Below are 5,510 nucleotides of genomic sequence, written 5' to 3'. Positions count from 1 at the left end.
TTCTCTCTTCCTCTCTTCTCTCTTCCTCTCTCTTCCCTCTTCCTCTCTTCCTCTCTTCCTCTCTTCCTCTCTTCTCTCCTCCTCTTCCTCTCTCTCTCTTCTCTCTTCCTCTCTTCTCTCTTCCTCTCTTCCTCTCTTCTCTCCTCCTCTTCCTCTCTTCTCTCTTCCTCTCTTCTTCTCTCCTCCTCTTCCTCTCTTCTCTCTTCCTCTCTCTTCTCTCTTTCTCTCTCTTCTCTCTTCCCTCTTCTCTCTCTCTTCTCTCTCCTCCTCTTCTCTCTCTCTCTCTTCCTCCTCCTCTTCCTCTCTTCCTCTCCTCCTCTTCCTCTCTTCCTCTCCTCCTCTCTTCCTCTTCCTCTCTTCTCTGTGCTGACTGGTTCTCCTGGTGTTCAGTGTGTTTCATGTTTTGTTGTTTTTCAGATGTTGTGATTCCTGAGAACGAGCTGGAGAACAAACAGCAGGAAAACTCTGCAGCACAAGGTGACAACAACAACAACAACAACAACAACAACAACAACAACAACAAAACCTAACAACAAACATAAAAACAACAACAAACAACATCAATAACAACAATAATAATACTATTATGATAAATGATGTCTTCTGAAGTTGCACATCAACAAACTGATTATTTATAACAAATTATTTGGTAACACTTTACAGTAAGGTCAGTAAGTTAAGGGTTAGTTAATGCTTAATAACCATTAACTAACCCTGAATTAACAGTTAACTAATGTGTAATTCACTAATGGTGTTCATGTTAACTCTGGTATTAATTTATACATGATTTAAAGACTCTATAGACAACTTTTTTGCGTTAACTTATCATTATGAAGTAAATGTTGATGCACAGTGTGATGTGTATAGAATAATGACATCATGTGTTCAGATTGGTTCCTATAAGCTTCGCTTTCACTCTGCAGCTCTGTCTGCCTCCGGGTTCCATCTGCAGGAGAATGAAGTGAGTCATCCACTGTGCAGCCAACAGAGGAACAGGATAGTTTTTCCCTGGTAGCTATCGGTAGCGGTAGCGTTAGCCATGTTGCTAACGCTACCGCTAGCAGCCAGAAAACTAACCAGGAGCTACAAGGAAGCCAGGACCAGCCAGAAACAAACATCTGTGTTTGTTTCTGGAACAAAAGAAACAAACATCTAACTATGTTTGTTTCTGGTTGTTAGCGTTAGCAACGTTGCTAACGCTAACGCTAACGCTAGCAGCCAGAAACAAACAAATGATCCATTGTCTGTTTGATAAGCTAAACACAGAACAGGTTGTCTTGCAGTGGCCTTTCTAAAATGAGCAGTGGTGAAAGTTACTATATTGTGTTTTGATCAAAGAGTTGATAAGCAGACAGATGGTTTGTTCTGTCGCACAGAGCTAGACTCTAACAGGAAGAGATCCGGATGACTTTGAGACAGCAGAGCAAACAACAACAAAACCACCTGGGAACACTAGAGGGGACAACGGGGGGAAATAGTTTAATAGTTTATAAAGATGACTGTTAAATAATGTATAAATTAATACCTTAGTTAACATGAGTAAATGATTACCAGACACATTAGTTATTGTTAATTAATTCATGCTTATTAAGCATGAACTAACCCTTAATTAATGTACTCTTATTGTAAAGTGTTACCAATTATTTTTTATCATTTACATTCATTTTTCCAATTAGTTTTCGTGTGTGTGTGTGTGTGTGTGTGTGTGTGTGTGTGTGTGTGTGTGTGTTCTTACATCACTACCTTACTACTTAACTGACGTTAACTTGGACTCCCGTCACCTGCTGATGATGTCACTAGATACCAGCCAATAAATCCTCTCCAAATCCAAAAAGCGTATCAAAGTTTTCTGCATTTATTTGAGTTTTTATTTAATTTTTAAAAAATTTCAAGATGATGATGTTGATTCTAATTATTATGAATCTTTAGTTATCGTCATGTTTTAGTGAGAAAACACAAACGACCGGCTGTGAAGAAAATAACAAGAATTATTATAAAACCAAATAAATTTTACAAAACAAAGAGAAACTAAATAAACAGAGAGAAAGCTGCCAGTGCTTCCATTACTGTCAACACTTTAAATAATGTGTCCACTCTGTGTGTGTGTGTGTGTGTGTGTGTGTGTGTGTGTGTGTGTGTGAGTGTGTGTGTGTGTGTGTGTGTGTGTGTGTGTGTGTGTGTGTGTGTGTGTGTTGACTGTGAAATTGAATCAGCAAAACAATCACAAACTACAAAGCATGCAGAACAAAACGCTGCACACACACACACACACACACACACACAACACACAATCTTTGTTGTTACACTGTGTAAACATATGTTTATGTGTGTGTGTGTGTGTGTGTGTGTGTGTGTGTGTGTGTGTGTGTGTGTGTGTGTGTGTGCTTCTTCCCAACTGACATGATAATAAGATACATTTATCATATCAGAGAGAGAGACAGGCAGAGGAAATATATCCATGTATTTTAGAGATTCTAAAACTCTCTTAAACACACACACACACACACACACACAGTCAACTGTCTTAACGAGCTCCTGGTCTTAACGAGCTCCTGGTCTTAACGAGCTCCTGGTCTTAACGAGCTGATGGCTCCAGTTACAGACTAGAGTTTAATTCTTTGAATGAGACGGAATATTTAGATTCCATTTAATTTGGTTTGTTCTGAATGAGGAGAACACTAACTTCACTAACTCTCTCTCTCTCTCCCCTCTCTCTCTCTCTCTTTCTCCCTCTTCCTCTCTCTCTCTCTCTCTCTCTCTCTCTCACTCCCTCTCCCTCTTCCTCTCTCTCTTTCTCCCTCTCTCTTTCTCTCACTCCCTCTCCCTCTCTCTCTTTCTCTCTCTCTTTCTCTCTCTCTTTCTCCCTCTTCCTCTCTCTCTCTCTCTCTCTCTCTCTCTCTCTCTCACTCCCTCTCCCTCTCTCTCTCTTTCTCCCTCTCTCTTTCTCTCACTCCCTCTCCCTCTCTCTCTTTCTCTCTCTCTTTCTCTCTCTCTTTCTCCCTCTTCCTCTCTCTCTCTCTCTCTCTCTCTCTCTCTCTCACTCCCTCTCCCTCTCTCTCTCTTTCTCCCTCTCTCTCTCACTCCCTCTCCCTCTTCCTCTCTCTCTTTCTCTCTCTCTCTCTCCCTCTCTCTCTCTCTCTTTCTCCCTCTTCCTCTCTCTCTCTCTCTCTCTTCTCTCTCACTCCCTCTCCCTCTTCCTCTCTCTCTTCTCTCTCTCTTTCTCTCTCTCTTTCCTCTTCCTCTCTCTCTCTCTCTCTCTCTCTCTCTCACTCCCTCTCCCTCTCCCTCTCTCTCTCTTTCTCCCTCTCTCTCTCACTCCCTCTCCCTCTTCCTCTCTCTTTTTCTCTCTCTCTCTCTCCCTCTCTCTCTCTTCAGAGAACAGACCCTACACCAAACCTCCCATCCTCTTCTGAGACACAGATCTTCCTCTCAGGATGGATGGATGGATGATGGAGGAGAAGAGAGGAAGAGGAAGAGGAGAAGAAGATCCACTGGAACTCAAACAGCTGAACTTCTGAAAAACAGATGAATAAAAAAAGAGGAAAAGAATGAATGAAAGTGAAGTGACCTGAAGTCCCGTCTACACCTCTCTCTGCCTGTTGATTCGTCTTTGTTATTGTATATTTCAGCTGATTATTAGTATTAGTATTATTATCATTACTGTTATTATTATTATTATGATATTAGGACAGAGGAGGAGTCTGGTTCCATGTGAAGAGAAATGGAACATGACTTCTGTCTCTGATCTGTGATGTCATCAGGAGAAACATCCTGCTGCGGCTCCATTGACAGAGAATGGGAGACTGAACTGGTTTTATAAAGGAAACCAGTTTAAGAACCTGGACGGGTTTGACAACACAAAACATGAAAGAGAGGGCGGGGTCGGTTCACTTCCTGGTGGGGGCGGGGTCAGTTCACTTCCTGGTGGGGGCGGGGTCAGTTCACTTCCTGGTGGGGGCGGGTCAGTTCACTTCCTGGTGGGGGCGGGGTAAGTTCACTTCCTGGTGGGGGCGTGGTCAGTTCACTTCCTGGTGGGGGCGGGGTCAGTTCACTTCCTGGTGGGGGCGGGGTCAGTTCACTTCCTGGTGAGGGCGGGGTCAGTTCACTCCCCGACTGGAAAACGAATTTTTATAAACTGATATTTAACTAATAACATGTTACTGCTCTCATTCTGCTGTAGTACTTCATTTAGTAGTAATAGTTGGTAGTAATTTAGTAGCAGTAGTTAATTTAGTAGTACTAGCAATACTGTTCCTTTGTTAGGAGTCTAATATGGCCTCTGAGTTTAGCTGAGTCGGCCTTAACGAGCTCTGGATCCTAACGAGCTCTGGATCTTAACGAGCTCTGGATCCTAACGAGCTCTGGATCTTAACGAGCTCTGGATCCTAACGAGCTCTGGATCTTAATGCGTTCTGGATCTTAACGAGCTCTGGATCTTAACGCGTTCTGGATCTTAACGAGCTCTGGATCCTAACGAGCTCTGGATCTTAACGAGCTCTGGATCCTAACGAGCTCTGGATCTTAACGAGCTCTGGATCCTAACGAGCTCTGGGCCTTAATGAGCCAGCAGTGCCAGTCTTCCCTTTCTGACAGCTGATTGGTTGCCAGTATTTGTTTTGTTTTATTTACATCTGTTTTCATTCTGATTGTTTTTGGGCCAATTCAAAATGTAAATACAAATCAAATCTTTTACTAACGATGTATGATTCATTCTGGGTTGATTGATTGATTGATTGTTAATGGTATGGTTGCTATGACAACCGCCTCTTGGAAAACATTAGGAGTTGAATTTTAGAGGAAACCTCGACCCCAACCCCTGATTCTGTTTTACAAAAAGAAAAAAAACAAGTGAAAAAGTGTAAAAAGTGATTTTCCGGTGATGCATCGCATGCTTGTTCACATCAGCAACAAAACATTATTATTAAGATTTAAACATGAAAAAAGAACAGAAGAAGAAGCTGTTTCCATACAATGGGTTTTTTGGTTTGGATGATTAAAGATCTGCTGGATCTGGATCAGTTTCACTGTTTAGTTAGCCCACACAGGACTTCTGGGTAATGATAACTGGTCTGTACTGGTCTATCTGTACTGGTCCCATCCATCCATTTTCTAGCTGTTGATCCCGGTCAGGTTCTTGGTTGCAGCAGAGCAGCAGCTTCCTCCAGCACCTCCTGGGGAACCAGGCGCTCCCAGGCATGCTGGGAGATGTAGTCCCTCCAGCGTGTCCTGGGTCTGACTCCGGGTCGACTACAAGCTCCTCAACCTGAGGAGAAACCTCATGTCACTGAGGAGAAACCTCTTCTCCTCCTCGGTCTAACCTGCAGTCAGACTTGTGATCCTTCTTCCCCTCGCTCCTGAACCAGACTGAGAACCTGAACTCAGGGATCTCCATCAGAGAACCATGAGCTCAGACTTGATGCTCCTCCAGTTCCCATCAGAGATCACAGTGTGATGAAGCCAGAAGGATGACATCATCCTCAAACAGCAGAGATCCTCCCTGATGTCACTGA

Source organism: Centroberyx affinis, unplaced genomic scaffold (assembly GCF_046629955.1).
Source record: "Centroberyx affinis isolate AG114_WGS23_722 - 3 ecotype Tasmania unplaced genomic scaffold, CSIRO-AGI_Caff_v1 ptg001687l_1, whole genome shotgun sequence".
In the NCBI taxonomy this organism is placed as follows: domain Eukaryota; kingdom Metazoa; phylum Chordata; class Actinopteri; order Beryciformes; family Berycidae; genus Centroberyx; species Centroberyx affinis.
The sequence above is the reverse complement of the archived record's forward strand: the minus strand, read 5'-3'. Positions refer to the sequence as shown.